Raw genomic sequence first — 21830 nt, 5'->3', positions numbered from 1 at the left:
ATACTGTGCTCATATTTGAATTACTTCCCTGAAGAGTGACTTAACTGCCCTATAACATTATAACTACTGATAAAACTTTTTTGCATCTCAACTAATTAGTGAGATCTACATTATTATGTTCAAAGATATTCATAAAACTTTTAAGCTAGAGGTATTTTAAAGAACTTAAAAAATACTCTGTAAAGCATTTTAGAATTAAAAAAATAAAGACACTTTTTTTGGGGAGGAGAATGGATTCATGTATATGTATGACTGAGTCCCTGAAATTATCACAACATTGTTAATTGGTTATATTCCAATATAAAATAAAAAGTTAAAAAAAATTAAATGTAAAAAAAAATTAAAAATACTCTCCTTAAAACAAAGGCTTTATCACCCAAATACAGACATAGTTGGTTTTTGTGCTTTTCTAATTTTGTTCTCTAATAGTGAAAAAGTAGGTCAAGTTAAATCTCAAATATCAAGCCATTTTCCCGCTAATTAAAAAATAAAGTATTTTATAAAAGTTATTCTAAATATTTTTATACTTCACATTCTTTCTACTAGTGAAAGATAGATATCAATATTTCACTGCTGAAATTCTTATGAAATTCTATTTATGTTAGAAAAATTATGATTCTTCATTATTCAGTGCCTGGGAAAGGAATGTCAGTGTCTGACCATGTGTTCATTGGTGAGGCAATTTGTATTTGCTAGAGAATAAAGTTCTATCCAAACACAAACAAATTTGATTTCCATCTAATTAAAGATAGTTAATTTGAGGGGGAACACATGTTTTGTTTAGACTTTGTATGTAGATCTGCATGGTAACTATATGTTTCTTGATCATGTCTTTGACAAAATTTCCAACTAATTCTAGAAATTTGGAATGTTCTATAGCAAAGAGCAATAGACTAATTGTCATGAACAGTGTGTTCTTGTTCCAGTTCTAAAGCTGGAACTTTGAGCAAATCTTAACTGTTTTAGTATTTTTACCCTTGAGAGGAGATTGCAGGGCCAGAAAGACTCTCAGGAATCTGCCAGCTGAGCATTCTGTGAACACAAAGATTTGCTTTTCTCTTTGCCAAAAATCAGTAAAGTATTTTTTGTATCCGTGGAAACTAGTGATTCCTATCTGGTTTGGGGACTTTTCAGTGCCTATAAGAATATTGCTCATTTGCACTTCTTGTTACTTCAAAAAACCTAATAAAAAATCATCAAGGCATCTGCTGTAAAATCATAAGATTAATCATAATGCTAAATTTCAACTCGGGAAAGGAATCATGTCATTCTGCAAAGTAATCGTGAATATACAGAGGCTGATTACAGGTTTTCCAGATTTAAGCAGACCTGATTTCCTGGTCACTTCTTCACTTCTTCTCTTGATTTCTACCTGCTGTGGTGGGATTTACCAGTGCCAAGCTCTCTGTTCCACACTCTCTTGCAAATGTTTCAACATCATCCTGAGAGAATTCTCCTTTCCTTCCAATTGACAATTTTCTACAAATTCTCCAGATCCTAGCTTGAATATCACTTGCTCAGGTAAGTTTATTCTAAATAACCCTGCATCATCTAGTTCCCATCTTCACTGAATAAACTAATTTTTTTTTTTTTTGGCTTCTCATCACTTGTTAAAATTAAAAAAAGGCATCCAGAAATAAAATTGGATACCTATCCATAGTTTTTTTTTTCATTTTTTTACACACACATTTTCATAATATATTCACAGTCCTGTACTTTGCTTCTTGCATGAGCAAGCCTGGGGCTCTTTAAATGGCATACAACTGTGCAGAGTTCATACAGAGTATAGAAAAGTTCTTATTTTACTTGTATAAATGCAGAGTTTTCTACTATGTTGATATTTTGTATATCTCAGATCCTAGCATATAGACACTTAAAGTTTTATCAGTCTCTGTCCTTAAAACTCAATGAAACGCTTTTGTTATGTCATTTGATATCAGGATACTATTGGCCTCATAACAGTTGTTGAGTATCTTCCCTATTCTGTTATTAAATTTTTTTTCTATTTACTTAGAACTTCAACAAAATGTATTTTGTTTCTTCATAATGTTAGATATTCATCAGGAGGGTGCTTGAGACTGGAGTTTTCTTTGTGAGGAGACTTTTATCAACTTAATATCTTTAATAAATATAGAGCTCTTCAAGTTAATCTCTTTAATTGAACAAAGTTGTAGCATTTTTTACCTTTTGAGAAGTTTATCAACATCATCTATCTTTTTGAAACTATTATCTTAAAGTTTTATGTCATTATTCAGTCACTATGTCCTCTCTGACTCTTCGTGACCCCATGGACTGCAGCAAGCCAGGGTTCCCTGTCCTTCAGTATTGAATGGAGTTTGCTCAAATTCATGTCCACTGAGTTGCTGATATCATCCAACCATCTCATCCTCTGTCACCCTCTTCTCTTCCTGCCCTGAATCTTTCCCAGCATCAGGGATTTTTCCAGTGAGTTGGCTCTTTGCATCAGGTGGCCAAAGTATTATATAATTTTTACATAATGTTTTATATATATATTTATTTATTTATAAAATTTTTACAAAGTTTTATAACATAACAATATATTTTTAATATTTTAATATTTATAATTATCACCTCTGTTTTATTGTTGACCTTAGTCTCTCCTTTCTCATCTTTATTTCTCTCTTATTTTTTCTCCATTTCTCTATTGTGATTTTTCTGTTTAATCTCTCATAACATCTGATCATGTGTATTTTTTAAAAGCTCTGTGAGTAACTCTTGTCTCTATTTTTTCCATAAGAGAAGCAGAAAGATAAACAGGTTGTAAATATAATGTTAGATATTTTCACAAGCCTAATTAGCTGTGATGACAAATGCATATTGGCAAAGTTGACCATTTGACAAAGTGAATTTCTAAAAATCAGATTTAGTTAATATTAGATGGCATCTGAAAGATGGTCTAGACATGCTACTTTGTAGCATTAACCTGTTCAATATGTAAAATGTAAATATGTAAATAAGAATCCCATCTTACTATACCTTGATACCTTCTTCTGTTATTTTTCAGCTCACTGGCTGACAGGCTAGGAGAAGTGTCTGTGGCTCTTGTTTTCTTTGGACAGTAGATGCAGTTATGATAGCCGGGTTAAGTGGAATACTTGTGAAGAGTAAAACAGAACCCAGGGCATACCCAAAGGGAAGAGCAGAAGATGATGGCTCTTGCTTCAAATCCTGAAATTTACAGACTTTTCTAAGTACTTGTAACTTTTCAAAAAAAATGTACCACTGTGAAAATGTATAAGTATATATTTCTAATTTCATAAAATATTTTTATATCTGGTTTCTTCTGAAATAAATGATTATTGTGTTGGTCCAATTAGAAGCTCTGTTTGTTCCTTTATTTGTATTGCTCTAATTACCCATTGATAAAAGTCTGTCAGTGGATAATGCCTGAGAACATTATCAAATGGTTTAGTAATGACTCATGCAGAGCAGTGATATCTTTATTTGCCTAATCAGTATCACACTTTTCAATCTGTTCACATCATTACCTCTGCCATGTCTCACAGTACTTCTGGGGCCCGAGAATTTAGCTAAAAATACTAAAATATACAGCATGTTTTGCTGTCAAATTGTTTTTATCTATCTAAACAGACATTACATTGCCAACAAAGGTCCATCTAGTCAAAGCTGTGGTTTTTCCCGGAGTCATGTATGAGTTTGAGAGTTGGGCTATAAAGAAAGCTGAGTGCTGCAGAATTAATGCTTTTGAACTGTAGTGTTGGAGAAGACTCTTGAAATTCCCTTGGACTGCAAGGAGATCCAACCAGGATCTCCTAAATCCTAAAGGAAATCAGTCCTGAATATTCATTGGAAGGACTGATGCTGAAGCTGAAACTGCAATACTTTGGCCACCTGACGTGAAGAAATGACTCATTGGAAAAGACCCTGATCTGGGAAAGATTGAAAGTGGGAGAAGGGGATGACAGAGAATGGGATCTTTGGATAGTATCACCAACTCCATGGACATGAGTTTGAGTAAGCTCCAGGTGTTGGTGATGGACAGGGAAGCCTGGCGTGCTGCAGTCCATGCAGTCGCAAAGAGTCGGACAGGACTGAGCGATTGAACTGAACTGAAACTACAGCAAAGATTGAAGTATCAGCAATGTATACAAGATGAAGTTTTATGAAGATGTTCAGTATCTTATTAAGTTTAGTATCTTAACATTTTATATTAAAAGTTTTAGAAAATGTTTCAAAATATTTAAAATAGATAATGTTACATTGTAGATATAATTACATATGGGTTGAAAAACTATAAAGTCAATTTCTATATAGTTTTTTGTAATATCCTTATTTATTTTACATGATTTTTTTCTTCTGTGTTAAGTCCTTAGCAATAATAGTTTTATCTATCTGACTGTCTGGAAAATGTTGGTACTATCATAATGTAGTAACGTGGCTATCAGAAACAAGGTAGTAATATATCATATGGTGCTCAGAGGCTTGGTCATGTCCAACTCTTTGAGACCCTGTGAACTGTTACCACCGCTCCTCTGTCTGTGGAATTCTCTTAGGCAAGAATACTGGAGTGGGTTGCTATTCCCTTTTCCAGCGGATCTTTCCCACCTAGGAATCAAATCTGGGTCTCCCACATTGCAGGCAGATTCTTTTGGTCTGAGCCACCTGGGAAGCCCAATATATGTCATATAGGACCTTCATTTAATGTATATACTGACTGATGTGATTTTATCATTTTATTTCTATAATTCTTTTCTTCACATTTTCAAAATTATTTGAATAAATTAAAACAGATTGTTGGATGCACAATATATGATATGAACTGTCTTCCATGGTGTTAATAACACCTAAGATTTGTTGAAGGCAGGAGAAAAAGGGGATGGCAAAGGATGAGATGGTTGGATGGCATCACCAACTCGATGGACACAGGTTTGAGTAAGCTCCGGGAGTTGGTGATGGACAGGGAGGCCTAGTCTGCTGCAGTCCATGGAATCACAAAGAGTCAGCCACAACCAAGCGACTGAACTGAACTCAATTGAAGATTTGTTAAATAATACTGTGTCTCTGATAATGTGCTAATACTTTTTGAGAGGATTTTCTAAATGTATAACAATCCTATGATGTAGGTCTATTTTTAGCTTCGCTTTATAGATGAAGAGGCAGAGGTCTGTGCAGGATGAGTGAGTTACCCTGAGGATATGCTTATAGGTAGTAGCAGATTCAGGATTTGAATCTAGTCATTTGGATTACAGCATTGAAGAGCTTAGCCACTACTTTTGCTATTGAGTTCACATGGCAAACTCTTGAAAAGTATTTTTCTAAAAGTCACCAGTTTACAGACATAGAAAAGTTTAATGTGTTTATTTTGTATTTCTTCCGTAATATATATTTGTATTTCTTCCCTGGCTAACAATGGGCAGAGGAGATTTGTCTTTTGGACAGAGAGAGCTTTACTAGCAATAATTCTCTTGATTCCAAGCCAAAAGAGTCCCATTATATGGTTCTGTTACTCTTTTCAGGCAGAAGTGCTAATGACTCAAGCAGGTAGTTTATTAATAACTGATAAAAAGTTCTTTCTTTTCCCTAAGAAATATTCACTTCTGTAGATAAAAGCCAAGCCCACATATGTTATTGAGATAAATGCTTCTCTGTCTTGAGATTTCTGTAAAAATATTGAGAGACAACAATGGTAAATAACTAAGGGGCATGGTTTTATGGATGGATCTCGGATGCATGTCTGTAAGATATTTAGAGGCTCCCCCAGCTCAATACTTCATAGTTCTTAGGGCTTTTGTTTTTTGTTCTTAGGACTATGTGTTTTTTAAAGAGCACCTAAAAATGCATTTCTGCCTGGAAGCCAAATGTTAATTTTGTATCATTGCCATTTATAAAGGCTAGGATAAGTTAATGACTTTATCTTTAAACTCACTGTGTGTGTGTGTGTGTGTGTGTGTGTGTGGTGTTTATCAATTTTAAATGTACAATATGATAAATTCAAAATATATATACAGGAAGGGAACCACAACCACAAGTATAACAAAGAACAGTTATTTTAAGACAAGTGTCCCCTCATATATTTTTGCATTCTAGATACTCCCCAAACTCTTGGCAACCATTGATCATTTTTTCATATATCTGTAGTCTTGTTTTTTTGTGGAATTTTACATAAATGAAACTAAATAAGATATAGTCTTCTGTGTCTAATTTCTTTTCCTTATCACAATCCTTGTGAGATGCACCCAAGTTATTTTGTGTATTCATAGTTCTTTATTTTTACTATTGAGTAATTTATCATTTGGAGAAGGCAATGGCACCCCACTCCAGTACTCTTGCCTGGAAAATCTCATGGACTCAGGAACCTGGTGGAAAATCTCATGGACTCAGGAGCCTGGTGGGCTGCCGTCTATGGAGTCGCACAGAGTCAGACATGACTGAAGCGACGCAGCAGCAGCAGCAGCAATTTATCATTATATGCATATACTACAATTTTTTATAGATTGGTGGTGGGCAGTAGAGATTATTCTAGTTTGTGTTATTATGAATAAAATTTCTATGAACATTTGTATAAGTCTTGGTTGGATATATGCTTTTATTTTTCTTTATAAAAGAATGGGATGAACATGATAATATGGAAGGTACTTATTTAACTTTGTAAGAAATTGTTGTTTTCCAATATGGTAGTAAAAATACATACTTCACCAGGTATTTGCTAATCTAGTTGTTCCACATACTTGTTAAATATGACATTGTCCAGCTTTTAATATTTTAGCCCAGTTTTTTAAAATTTTGATCATATTAATATCATTGTGGTGTTACTTTGCATTTTTCTGATGACAAATGGTGATGAGTAATTTTTCATGTGTTTATTGGTGATTTGTATCATTTTTATGACCTGTCTATTCAGTCTTTTGCCCATTTTAAATTGATTTATTTGTCATTATAGTTGATATGAGAGTTCTTTATATAGTATATTTTGCCAATATTTTCTCCTAGCCTATGTCTTTCTATTAGTTTTTTAATAGCTTCTTATCATTAGCAAAAGTTTTTGTTTCTTATTCCAAAATGGCTGAACTTTTTTTTCCTACTGTCTTAAAATTTTTAAGTCTTAAATACAGTATTGTTAATTATAGTTATAGTCAGCATGTTATACATTAAATCTCCAGAAATTATACTTCTTATAGATGGAAGTTAGCAAAAGTTTTACATTTTTATAAAGTTAAGGTTAGAATTTTTATTTATACTTTTTTTCATTGAGAATATGAAGAAATATTTGTTTAACCTGGAGTTAGAAGTTTTTATGCTATAGTTTTTATGACTTATCATCTTACCTCTTAAATTTACATCCAACTGTTTTTGGGGCAGTTTTATATAACATGTGTGTGTGTGTTAGTTGGTCAGTCATGTCTTGATTCTTTGTGACTCCATTGGCAATAGACTACCAAGCTCCTCTGCCCACAGAATTTTCCAGGCAAGAATACTGAAGTGGGTTGCCATTCCCTTCTCCAGGGGATCTACAGACCCAGGGATCAGAACCTGGGTCTCTTATGTCTCCTGCATTGGCAGGCATGTTCTTTACCACTAGCACCACCTGGCAAGTCCCTTGTGTGGCTTTAGTTCTGTTCACATTCATCACGAGGTACAGAATTATTGCCATCAGAATGGTTCCCAGTATGGTTCCACTCTAGAGCCATAGCCACATCCCTGGAAACTTCTAATCTGCTCTCCAAATTTTTAATATTGTAATTTCTAAGATGCTGTGTAAACAGAATCAATCATGCAGTATGTAACTAACTGAGATTTTATTTGCTTACCTAGAAGAATTCCTTTGAGACCTATCAAAGTTGCACTAATTAATAAGTTGCTCCCTTTTATAGCTGAGTAGCTTTCCATGCAGGGATGGGCCACACATTGTTAAACCACTCATCAGTTGTAGGCTGTATTTAGTTTTTGAGTTTTGTCAAAATACTGCTATGAATATTTCTGTAGAGATTTTTGCACAGAGATCTATAGAGAATATATATTTATGGATAAAACAAACACATATTATTCACCTTGCAGACCAAATAAAATTTCACAGTAACTACTTTGCCAGTAACTAGGATTACTGCTGCTGCTGCTGCTAAGTGGCTTCAGTCGTGTCTGACTCTGTGCGACCCCATAGACGGCAGCCCACCAGGCTCCCCCGTCCCTGGGATTCTCCAGGCAAGAACACTGGAGTGGGTTGCCGTTTCCTGCTCCAATGCATGAAAGTGAAAAGTGAAAGTGAAGTCGCTTCAGTCATGTCCGACCCTTAGCAACCCCATGGACTGCAGCCTACCAGGCTCCTGCATCCATGGGATTTTCCAGGGAAGAGTACTGGAGTGGGGTGCCATTGCCTTCTCCTCTAGGATTACTAGTTGCCAGCATTCAAATGAATCTCTTGATGAAAAGAATTACATACTGCTTTCTTCTGTCTTGATATTTTGTTAGCTTTAAAATGATGTGTTAGGGTGGTAATTATGCAAAACATGAAAAGTGTGTTCTGTGGAGTCAAACTTCCTGAATCATACATTTTCCACTTTTTATTGGTGTCATCTTTCGCAGGAAATAGCATCTTTTATCCTCAGTATCTCTATGTGAAAATGCGGGTCATTTTAGTATGTACAAAATTTGATGGTTGTAAGGACTAAAGATGAGAAATTATATAAAACATTTTGTAGTCTTCTTGGAGAATAAGCTATAAAACAGCATTAGATATTTTACTTATTTTGATAGAAAACAGTTAATTTAGCCCAAATTGCACAGAATTAAAATAGCCTATATTTCTAAAATATCCAAAATCTTCAAAGTGTTATCATTATTCCTTTATTGTCTCAGAAAAATAAGACAGTACATGTATGAGAGTGATTGCAGGTATTATTTTGCTTAATTTTCAAATGAAAACTCAATTTTCTCAAATATTAAAGATTTATACACAAACATATGGGGGGGTAGAGTTTGAGAGACCCTAAGCTGAAAGAAAATAATTTTCTTTACCCAGTTAAGTGTACAAATTGGGTGTGACTTTTCCCCTACTGCTTTAATGGCATTGAGCAAATAAAATTTTTGCATTAGGAAGGAAGAGAGAAAAGCCTTATTCTAAAAGAATATGAATAGTTACCTAGGATACACTTTGCTGTTTAATTATTTACAAAGTAAGAAAATTAGAGATATCAAGGGAACATTTCATGCAAAGATGGGCACAATAAAGGACAGAAATGCTATGGACTTCACAGAAGCAGAAAATATTAAGAAGAGGTGGCAAGAATACACAGAAGAACTATACAAAAAGAGATCTTCATGACCCAAATTACCACGATAGTGTGATCACTCACCTAGAGCCAGACATCCTGGAATGTGAAGTCAAGTTGGCCTTAGGAAGCATCACTACAAATAGAGCGAGTGGAGGTGATGGAATTCCAGTTTAGCTATTTCAAATCCTAAAAGATGGTGATAGAATTCCAGTTTAGCTATTTCAAATCCTAAAAGATGATGGTGTGAAAGTGCTGCACTCAATATGCCAGGAAATTTGGAAAACTCAGCAGTGGCCACAGGACTGGAAGAGGTCAGTTTCATTCCAATCCCAAAGAAAACCAATGTCAAAGAATGTCAAACTACTGCACTACTGCACTCATCTCACTTGCCTGAAAAGTAATGCTCAAAATTCTCAAATTCAGGCTTCAACAGTAGGTGAACCAGAAATTTCCAGATGTTCAGGCTGGATTTAGAAAAGGCAGAGGAACCAGAGATCAAATTGCCAACATCCGTTGGATCATCGAAAAAGCAAGAGAGTTACAGAAAAACATATACTTCTGCTTTATTGACTACACCAAAGCCTTTGACTGTGGATCGCAAAAAACTGTGGGAAATTCTTCAAGAGACGGGGATACTAGACCACCTTAACGTGCCTCCTGAGAAATGTGTATGCATGTCAGGAAGCAATAGAACCAGACTGGTGTATATTGTCACCCTGCTTATTTAACTTATATGCATAGTACATCATATGAAATGCAAGACTGGATGAAGAACAAGCTGGAATCAAGATTTCCGGGAGAAAAATAACCTCAGATATACAGATGACACCACCCTTATGGCAGAAAATGAAAAAGTACTAAAGAGCCTCTTGATGAAAGTGAAAGAAGAGAGTGAAAAAGTTGGCTTAAAGCTCAACATTCAGAAAATTAAGATCATGGTATCCAGTCCCATCACTTCATGGCAAATAGATGGGGAAACAAGGGAAACAGGTAGAGCCTTTATTTGGGGGAGGGCTCCAAAATCACTGCAGATGGGGACTGCAGCCATGAAATTAAAAGACACTTGCTCCTTGGAAGAAAAGCTGTAACCAACCTGCTGCTACTACTGCTGCTAAGTCGCTTCAGTCATGTCCAACTCTGTGCAACCCCATAGACGGCAGCCCACCAGGCTCCCCCCGTCCCTGGAATTCTCCAGGCAAGAACACTGGAGTGGGTTGCCATTTCCTTCTCCAATGCATGAAAGTGAAAAGTGAAAGTGAAGTCGATTTAGTCATGTCTGACCCTTAGCGACCCCATGGACTGCAGCCTACCAGGCTCCTGAGTCCATGAGATTTTCCAGGTGAGAGTACTGGAGTGGGTTGCCATTGCCTTCTCCAACCTAGACAGCATATTAAAAAGCAGAGACATTACTTTGCCAATAAAGGTCCTTCTACTCAAAGCTATCTTTTTCCAGTAGTCATGGATGGATGTGAGAATTGGACTATAGAGGAATCTGAGCACTGAAGAACTGATGCTTTTGAACTGTGGTGTTGGAGAAGACTTGAGAGTTCCTTGGACAGCAAGAAGATCCAACCAGTCCATCCTAAAGGAAATCAGTCCTGATTGGAAGGACTGATGCTGAAGCTGAAATTTCAATACTTTGGCCACCTAGTGAGAGGAACTGACTCATTTGAAAAGACCCTGATGATGGGAAAGATTGAAAGCAGGAGGAAAAGGGGATGACAGAGGATGAGATGGTGGGATGGCATCACTGACTCAATGGACATGAGTTTGAGCAAGCTCTGGTAGTTGATGATGGACAGGGAAGCCTGGTGTGCTGCAGGTCATGGGGTCGCAGAGTTTGACATGTCTGAGAGACTGAACTGAACTGAAAAGCTAGGAGATATCTTAAAATAAGTACAGATAAATTTTCTCACCCAGTTTCATAGTGGAATTTTATAGAAAAACTATCAATTATGAATTGCAAAAGTTGAAATACATTATAAGATGCATTTTAAATAATCTTACAAGCACTCTTTTTGATTCTTTATTTTTATTCCTACATCTCACAGTGTCTCACCCTATGAAAATTTGACAGAACTCCAGCTGTTCTTTGAAGGAAATAGGAGCACATATTGGCAGACAAAAAAAGAAAAAAAAAAAGAAGAAAGGCAGACAAAGGAATATGCAGCAAATCATAATATTGCATAATGAACATTTATGTAAGATTATGTTTTCATTATGCTATAGGGTGCAGAGAGTGGGTGAAAGTTAAGCACAGTCACAGGAGAGTACTACGTTCAGTGAATTTCTTGTTTCCCCAACAACCTCTTGCTCGATTTTTGGGTACTATTTATATCTGCTACTATATTAATGAATGTAGATTACACTAACTTTTCTATTAGGTTTCATCATTTATTATGATAAAAAGCTTCATACCTTTAGCCAGCTAATAATCTGGAAAGCACTTTTCCCTCAGTAAAAACATGGAGGGGTTAGTCTTCCTGTCAAAGTAGCCTTGCTGTTATCAGTCTTCTAATTACCTTTTTTGTCACCAGGTAAAGAATTCACCGACTGTGAATGGTAATTGACTGAAGCCTGTCATCAGGCTAATTGATTGTGGTTCAGAGTTTCTGTTTTAGTTCAGAGAAACGTATAGATAAACGATGTAGATATATAGATAAATGTCTTTGAATATTCTCTTGATTCATGTTACTAATAGTTTTAGGATGTGTATGTGTTTATTTCTAATATTCTTTTTGATTTGTGGGTTGAAACAAATTGGAAAAATTAGCTTTACTGTTATAATGAAGACCCAGTCTTCCTCTAGGGACTCTCCATCTCTTGCAGTCCCTGAGAATCTAAGGGACTGAGCGTCTGCATGGGACTCCCTGGGAGATCAAACCAGTCAGTCCTAGAGGAAATCAGTCTTAAAGGAAATCAACCCTGAATATTCACTGGAAGACTGATGCTGAAGCTGAAGCACCAATACTTGGTCACCTGATGCTAACAGCTGATTCATTGGAAAACACCCTGATGCTGAGAAAGATTGAGAGCAGGAGGAGAAGGGGTCAACAGAGGATGAAATGGTTGGATGGCATCATCGACTCAATGGCCATGAGTTTTGAACAAACTCTGGGTGTTAGTGAAGGACAGGGAAGCCTGGCATGCTGCATTTGATGGGGTCGCAAAGACTTAGACACAACTTAGTGACTGAACAGCAACAACAAATTAAAATATATCTCAAAACATTTAAAAAGTCCCTCAAAGGCCATGCGCACCCTCTGTGCACCATGTTATTTCCATCAGGGCCCTGATACATTACAACCAAAGGATGGTGTGAGATGGAATCTATATAGTGTACATTACAAAAGCTTGTTTTTTCTTTGTAGATTGTACATATTTACATATATAAAACATAGAACAAATATATGTATACATATATAAAACTTATAATTTCTTCTTTTTATTCCTCAATCATGGTTTTATATTTTCATATAGGTGTAAGTATATCACTTTGGAAAGCATTCATTTAAATGGCCACAGTTGAGCTTTTCAAAGGCAAGTCTTACTATGATGGTTTATTATTAGACAATTTGGTACTCTCCCACAAATACAATTTGTAAAATAAAATATCAAGACTAGCTCATAAAAATATTTTTACCAGTATTTATTACGTATACAAAAAATCAGAAAGATACCATTCTGTGATTTTTGTTTCTGAAGGTACTTGTTTTGGAAGAAACTTCTTAAATGAGTTGAATGAAGTTTGATTTGAAAATACCCTTTCGCTTTACTTGAAAAACACTATGGCATTCTTCACTTGTCCAAGGTCCTCTGGACTGCTTTCATAATTAAGGCCATCAATCTTGAACATTTTTATTGCTGATTGTGGTGCAGGACTGCTTGGCTAAGCCTTTGAAAAGTAAATGATTATGGAGCGGCAATTTCTGCTTTAACTTTGGTGTTTGGTTTCCACAGTCTGTTACCCATTACTGTGGATGAGAGACTTAAGAATAAAAAGTTTGGTGGTTACTGTGGGAACTTAGAAGGACACAAAGCAAGCAAAAACATAAACCAAAACTGATATTCCTAAGGTGCAAATAAGTAGACTTATAAGAAATTATGCTCACATACTATATCTCCCATTTATTTACAGGACGGAGAACTGTCTGTTTCTCTAACTATGGCCACTTTATTAGATTAAAAAAATACTTTTATAAATGGCACAAAAAATATTTCTACTTAGCTTTACTCTCCCAAGATACTAATCTCCTGACCACATTATCTCATTCTCACTAATAATCTCATTTCTTAATTTATAGGAAAAGAAGAGGAGTAAAATCTCTTCAATTTTCATACCAAAATTACCTAATACCAAAAGTACCCCCAGTCATCTTCCCTTTTCTTCTCTCACAGTGATCCCCTCAAATTGTCCTTAATTCCATCCCCTCTTCCCTTCTCAGATGCAGTAATCTTCTCTCTCACCTTTATTTTCATGGGTGCAACTCCAATGCTTCTTTGATACAAATTATACTACAAGACATGTACCATTTTGGGAAGTCCCAGAACAGTGGGACTGTTCAGCTGCCTCCTCTTTTTGCCGCTGAGGGTTGCTAACCCCTCTGATTATATGGCCAGCTCAGTTCAACTCATTTCTGACACTAACAACCCATAGATAGCAACAGATTCCAGTTTAAGGACTCAGTCTTACACGAGTGCCCCCAAACCTCCCTCTGACTCCACACACACACACACACACACACACACACACACACACACACACTCTTCAGATGCCAGTTGCAAGCCCAGATTATGACCCAAGCTTCTTACCTACTAGGTATAGAATTGTGATTCTGACAACCTTCTCCTTGGATTGGTTTAATTTGGTGGTGTAGCTTATAGAGCTCAAATAAATATTTTATTTACTAGGTCACTGATGTGTTACATAAGCATATAAACTCAAGAACAGCCAGATGGAAGAGATGCACAGAAAGAGGTGTGGGGAAAGGACACAGAGCTTCTTTGAGCTGTCCAAATGCACCCCCTCCCAGATCTCCACGTGTTCACCAACCTGGAAGCTCTCCAAACCCTTTCTTTCTTGGCTTCTATGGAGACTTCATAATATGGAGAAGGCAATGGCACCCCATTCCAGCATTCTTGCCTGGAAAATCCCATGGATGGAGGAGCCTGGTAGGCTGCAGTCCATGGGGTCACTAAGAGTCAGACATGACTGAGCTACTTCACTTTCACTTTTCACTTTCATGCATTGGAGAAGGAAATGGCAACCCACTCCAGTGTTCTTGCCTGGAGAATCCCAGGGACAGGGGAGCCTGGTAGGCTTCTGTCTGTGGGGTCGCACAGAGTCGGACACGACTGAAGCGACTTAGCATATAATATAGGCGTGACTAAACCATTGGCCATTGGTTATCAATTCAACCTCCAGCCCCTCCCTACTTGCTGGTGGTGTCCAGTAGAGATACAGGGAACTGAAGTTTCCAACTCCAATCACAAGGTTCATTCTCCTGGCAACTCCATTCTTAGGTGGGGGTCACAAACCCACCTTATCAATATAACAAAAGATAGCTTTATCATTCACCTCACTTAGGAAAGGCCAAAGAATTTAGGAGTTCTGTGTTGGAAAAGGGTATAAAGACCAAATATTTTTTTATCTTATAAATCACAGTATCACACATACAAATATTATGTGCTGTAATGCAAATATGTATGATTTTAGCAATAATGTTTTAGGTTAAAAACTGAATAAGAGGTAAATACTAAGTCAATATATATGTTTTTTTTTGTTTGTTTGTTTGAAAATATTTATTATATAACAAAACATAGATATTCTGGAAAACAATCAGATGAATGCACTTGAAAAGTTTTTTTTTTTTTTTTTAAGTCTCTCACTGTTTCCATTGTTTCCCCATCTATTTGCCACAAAGTGGTGGGACTGCATGCCATGATCTTAGTTTTTTGAATGTTGTTTTTTTTTTTTTAATTATTTAATTAGTATACATGTGTTCCCCATCCTGAACCCTCCTCCCTCCTCCCTCCCCACACCATCCCTCTGGGTCGTCCCAGTGCACCAGCCCCAAGCATCCAGCATCGTGCATTGAACCTGGACTGGCATCTCGTTTCATACATGACGTTTCACATGTTTCAATGCCATTCTCCCAAATCTTCCCACCCTCTCCCTCTCCCACAGAGTCCATAAGACTGTTCTATACATCAGTGTCTCTTTTGCTGTCTCGTATACAGGGTAAGCCAGAAGGAAAAACACCAATACAATATATATGTTTTTAACTTGTCTAATTTCTATTCTCATAAGTGAGAGAGTGACATCTTTCTAGCTCTGTCTCTGAACTGAAACTGAAATCTTATAATATTTAGTATTCTTTTTCACCACATTTTAATAGTTTCCTCTAGTAGGTTTTCACTCACACTCCATAATAATTGAGAAGAATGAACTGAAAAATGTTAAGTCATAAAGGTTGAAATTAAATGATTTTCTTTAATCATCCACTTTTTGGGAAAGTGGATCAGACCATCAATTTCATTTCTGGAAAGCTGTTTAAGCACAGAAGGATGACAGCAATAGAATGAGTTTCCTTAAGTCTGTTTTACTGGTGTGAATTAATAAAATCATAATTTTTTTTCTTGTGTGAAAATATTCAACAATTTAAATGAGCCATGATTTCAATCACAAAAGTGTTCACCTGTGAACTGACTTGGAAATTTTTTCTTGATTGACACAAATGGGTTCATTTTATTCATCAACTGCAAAATGAGAGAAAGAAACAAAACAGCCCTGATTACCCCAAGACTTAGACATTGAAAAGCAGTCCACTGTAATATATCCGATTGCATGAAAAAATTACTGAATTTTTTTGGTTCTAATTCAAGATCATATTCTTGCGTTCAGTAATTACTGTATCAATACTTGAGGTTCTGACATTTTTGCCTGTTATTTTTTTCTCATTGTGTTTCAATATAAAGCTATTCCTGCTGAACAATGCTCTAAATAGCAGATATTCTGTATCCTTACAGATGTTGTCTCTTGTTCTTCTATTTCATAAGAAGTCTGATGTTATTGCCAGCATTTTGACTGGAATTTTCTCTCAAAATCATTTAGCAGATGTATATATAAAAGCTATGAATTTGAAGGTTGTAGCCTTTATTTTGCTCTTTTCATAGTCTTCGTGTTTATTGCAACTAATTCCTATTTAAATATCTTGCCATGTAATAAAGGGGATCTTCTAAAACCTCTCAAATAAAGGTATTTAGATGAAAATACAAACTCCTTACAATGACCTTCAAAACCTAAATGATTTAGATCTTCCGACTGATGTCATCTTTTACCTTATATGCTCTTTTCTTGGTGTTCTAGTAACTCTTTCTTTTCTATCCCTGGACATATCAAGCTCATTCTCAAATGAGTACCATTACACAAGCAAGATGTTGACTCTTTTGGGAACATTATTTTTCAGTGTATTAATGTGGACAGTACTTTCTTAGCATTAAATAATATTTATCACTATCCAGGGAGACATTTTCTGCCCAAATCAGAAATCACCTGTCTCCATTTGTGATTATCAAATGAAATGTAGCTGCACAAGGGCAGAGTCCTTTTTTTCACCATTCATAATTGCATTTCTAGTTTCTAGACTCGGAGAAGGCAATGGCACCCCACTCCAGTACTCTTGCCTGGAAAACCCCATGGACGGAGGAGCCTGGTGGGCTGCAGTCCATGGGGTTGCGAAGAGTCGGACACGACTGAGCGACTTCGCTTTCACTTTTCACTTTCATGCATTGGAGAAGGAAATGGCAACCCACTCCAGTGTTCTTGCCTGGAGAATCCCAGGGACGGGAGAGCCTGGTGGGCTGCCGTCTATGGGGTCGCACAGAGTTGGACACGACTGAAGTGACTTAGAAGCAGCAGCAGCAGTTTTGAGACTGAGTCCCAGTCCAAACACATGGCAGGTTATCAGTAAGTATTCTTGAATAAATGAATATTATATCTCAAGATTTCAAAAGTAAAACTAAGGGAAATTGTAATGCTTGTTTTAATAGAACAGCTTTATCAATGGACATCATGTTGGCTGTTGATTTGGAAATCATGTATTTTTTTTCAAGTTTTCTAAAACTATCCTTGTATTTCTTGTGAACTAAACACTTTAATCTGTTATAGATAAGTGTCCATTGACTCAAGGTGACCTTCTAGGTGGTTTTCAGAAATCACTGGTCAAATAGCAACATTGAACTTTAATCCTGTCACACTAAGAAAGTACAAGTTTTCAAAAATTTGTGAATATTATTTCTGTAAAAAAATGTTCTAAATTTCAATCATTTATTTATCAGCCAATATTAGAACACCCACCATTCATACATGTTCTTTTTTTTCCTCCTTTGATAATGACCACCAGTTGTCAAGGAGAAGCAGAAAATTCACCAAAACAAAATTATATCTTCAATGCATCATGTATATTAGAGTTGCCTTTTTTAGAATCTGATTTACCTTAGGATACTAGTTCACTGGTAATGTGTGATGTCAAATTTAAAAAGAAATAAAGTTTAGTTACACCACTGCCAGAGATTAGATATTTTAAACATAGTACACAAATATAAGGGTTAAGGACATCAGACCAGAGATAGAGAAGAGAAACTGAAGGAAATCTAAGGCATACTTATACAGATGCCTCACCCTCCAGGAACCTTCTTCACTTACTTGACTTGGTTAATCATTATTATTGGAAGAACCCCAGAAGTACTGCCCCCGTCTGTCAAAAGCCTCCCAAATTGCGGAAGAAAGTTTAGACTTTAACGTTGCTATTGACTAAGGCAGAGCTGCAAAGGAGACACAGATATAAAGAACAGATTTTTGAACTCAGTGGGAGAAGGTGAGGGTGGGATGATTTGCAAGAAAAGCATTGAAACATGTACATTACTGTATGTAAAACAGATGGCCAGTGCAAGATTGATTCATGAAGCAGGATACCTAAAGTCAGTGCTCTGGGACAACCCAGAAGGATAGAGTGAGGAGGAAAGTGGGAAGGGGCTTCAGTATGAAGGGGGGACACATGTATACCTGTGGCTGATTCATGTTGATGTATGGCAAAAGTCATCACAATACTGTAAAGTAATTATTATCCAATTAAAATTAATTAGAACATAAAAATATAGAAAGGAGAGATTATATAGAATATATAAACTATAGAAATAGTTTATTTTCACAAAATATCATCCTGAATATTGCTATATTTAGGTTCTGAGAGTTAAATCTATTAGGCTTACTTCTCATAACTTACCCCCCCCCATTGCTGCCCAAGTGACACCTGAGGTTTAAATATTTTGTATAATTGCCAGCATTTCTGTTGAGAATCATTTATAGCAAACATGTTCACTCCTTCCATTAAAGTTTACACCACCGTGAGCTTGATGTACTATTGATCGGTTTTTACAGTGATTGCCAAAAATCTTTCTGCTAGAGCAATTTCCTGTAATTGCACTTGTACAAAAAGCCAGTGACATTTGGGGGTAAGGATGAAAATTAAATAGATAAAACATTTTTGAGGCTCTAAGTACTCCTGGCGATTTGATTATTAGCTGGTAACATTAATGCAAGACACTGTTTCCTGGTTTACAAAAAATTTCTATTATAAGCTTGTCTATAAAAGCAGACAGTCTGTTATTACTATTATTATTATTAAGACTATTTTGAGTAAAAATCAAAGTTGATCTACCTTTACTTCCCTGTGCTCATGATAGTGCTCCCACTGTTGACTCAATAAGCAAGGTTTTTTTATATATACCGTCTAGTGAAGAATGATATAGTTGAAAATGAATCTGCTTCCTAATATTGAGTTCTAAAAGAGACTCTGGCAATGCATAAAAGAAAAGCTCTACCTAAGGAGGGGCTTCAACTTCAAGATTTAATTTTATTAAATATGTTTTTCAGCCCCATGGGCTGAGAATTTTGAAAATGTTGCCCCCAAAAATTCAGAACTCAGAAAAAAGGGATAGTGTAGAATGATGTATGGAAAGAAAAGCCCTTCTTCAAAGAGGATTAAATCTAATCCAGCTGATGAGAAATGGATAGAGCGTAACCTGAGCTTCAATGTGTGTGTAAAATCTGTAGCTCCTGAATCTAGAAAGAAAATGAAAAAATAAATAAATAAATAAAAGAAACCTCCATTTATGTTTCTGGAATAGGAAATGGAAACCCATTCCAGTATTATTGCCTGGAAAATTCCATGGACAGAGGAGCCTGGCTAACTACAGTCCATGGGTTCTCAAAGAGTCAAACATAATTGAGCATGGGTCCGTTTATATTTGGGAAACTCAGAATAGAGGAATTATCAACTCTCTTCTAAACACAGTCTCCAGAAAGATTGCCAGTGTCCTAGAGAGATCCATCGGAGAAGGCAATGGCACCCCATTCCAGTATTCTTGCCTGGAAAATCCCATGGATGGAGGAGTCTGGTGGCCTGTGACCCATGAGGTCACTAGGAGTCGGACATGACTGAGCGACTTCACTTTTACTTTTCACTTTCATGCATTGGAGAAGGAAATGGCACTCCAGTATTCTTGCCTAGAGAATCCCAGGGGTGGGGGAGCCTGGTGGGCTGACGTCTATGGGGTCACACAGAGTCAGACACGACTGAGCTGAGAGTCTAAATAATGGGCCTGAGAACCTCTTCAAATTTCCTAAACTTCAGTAGGAATGTAAATCTGTCTGCACATGTGCTCATAGACCTGGATAAGCTTTGGAGACAAGATTAGAAGAAAATCAAGTGAACGCTTTGGATATGAGGCCTGAGAATATAAAGACACGTGCATATTTCAGTGTGGAGGCAGTCTGAGAAGTGTGTCGATTATCTACTGTGTTTGGCAAAGTTGTAACTGAAAAGAACATGAAGTATTTGTTCTGCCCATAATCCTGCAACTGGGAAGGGCTTGGAGGGCAGCCCTTCTCACCTGCACAGAGTAACAGCAGACGTGGCTCACGTGTGGCTCAGGAGCCCTTGTCCACGAGGCTCACACATGATGCAGGTGGTTACCTGATGGCTCAGCCAGAGGCACCAGCTGGAAGATTCATGTCCTTTCCTCCTGGGACTTTGTACAGAGCTGTGTGGGCCTGAGCGTCCTCCAGTGGGAAGGTAACTGGGGTCCCAGGATGAATATTCCAAGCCCGGGTGAAAGCTAAAAGTCTTCTTATCACTTAGGCTCAGAAGTCCCTTATGTATCACTCTCCACCATTCTATTGGTCAGACTAGTCACTCAGACCAACCCAGGTTCAAGGTGAGTTCCAACACTCAGTGAGAAAAGTATCAAAAAAAATATGCATGACAATTTTTAATCTACTACAGTTTTACTGGCTGGCCACAAATTCTGTTATTTCCACATGTAAAATATATTCATCATCTCCAAAACTTTGAAAAAGACTCATCCTATTATTTTATTGGTGTAAAGTCCAAGATCTTGTTATGTAAATAAACCGAGTCCACGTGAAGGTGAGACTGCACAGTTACTGTTCTTCAAGTTCTGTTCCTGTTGATAAACCTATTACATTAAATCAAGAAGTTTGACTTAGAAGATTCTAATTTGTAAGCCTTCAATTGAATAATGTATACTTGTCTGCAAAGTCTAAGTTCAATTTGGTACAGATTAGAAAAAAAATTTTTGTCTCATCAGACTCTACAGAATTAAATATTTCTGTCAGGTTTTAATTGTGTATTATTCATTTAATTTTACTTTTTCCTACTATGTCCATATAAAAGTAAAGGCTTCATCATTAAATATGATGCAGATTACCATAGAGGTAAGTGTGTATGTGTGTGTGTGTGTGTGAGCAGTTTTGCTCTTCTTAAGGGTCATAATTTGAATATCTATAATGTGTGTCAAACATGTCTAATTACAAAACTTCTCTTAGCTCAAATTAGGAAGCTTTTTCATCATAAATACCCAGATCCCATTAACAAGGGCAGATTTTGACATCACAAGTCTGATCTAGTCTTCCTGACGTTTTATTGTGACTTTGTAAAAGCATGCCATTTGCATTCTTGTATCGTCATGGAAGTAAGTTTCTAGGACACCCTGAGCACACTTTTAAATCATGATTTTTGCCACTGACTTTTCCTTCCACACACCTGTGTCTAGGCCTTTAATTCTCTTGTACGTCACGCGGATTAAAATTGTTCACCCAGTTGGTCACACGGACCTTTGTATTTGCATCTGTTTGAACCAAAGCTTTCAGTAATTAAGAGATTTCTACCAATTAGGTACATTCATATTTAGACTATCACCGTGTACTGACTACAGAGTTTGGAAGGCTTAGATGAATGTATGCCAATTAAATATGAGGCTTTACCTGTCTTTGCTCAAATTTGTCTTAACTATTAAGTTCTTCCAAGGAAACTATTCACAGTTGACACTTATAAAAAGATAAGATCTTATATTCTAGGATTATTATACAAACTTTACAATTTTATCACTTAAGAATAAATTTTAAAATGTTTAGCTAAGTAGCAGTATAATTCTTGGTAGAGTAACATCATTCAAAACTAAAATTTTGTTTCCAAATTCAGATATCTTAAAACT

At 36.4% G+C, this 21830-nt stretch overlaps 1 long non-coding RNA gene across 1 annotated transcript; it reads left to right on the top strand.

The window, feature by feature from the left end:
* Positions 1 to 1015: 1015 nt before the first annotated feature.
* On the top strand, positions 1016 to 3334 carry LOC139179337 (uncharacterized). The gene is made up of 2 exons (XR_011563713.1): positions 1016 to 1521; positions 3026 to 3334. It is a non-coding gene; the product is annotated as an uncharacterized lncRNA (long non-coding RNA).
* The last annotated feature ends 18496 nt before the right edge of the window (positions 3335 to 21830 follow it).

The sequence above is a fragment of the Bos indicus genome, chromosome 24 (genome assembly GCF_029378745.1).
Source record: "Bos indicus isolate NIAB-ARS_2022 breed Sahiwal x Tharparkar chromosome 24, NIAB-ARS_B.indTharparkar_mat_pri_1.0, whole genome shotgun sequence".
In the NCBI taxonomy this organism is placed as follows: Eukaryota; Metazoa; Chordata; class Mammalia; order Artiodactyla; family Bovidae; genus Bos; species Bos indicus.
This window is presented reverse-complemented; position numbering and strand designations above follow the sequence as displayed.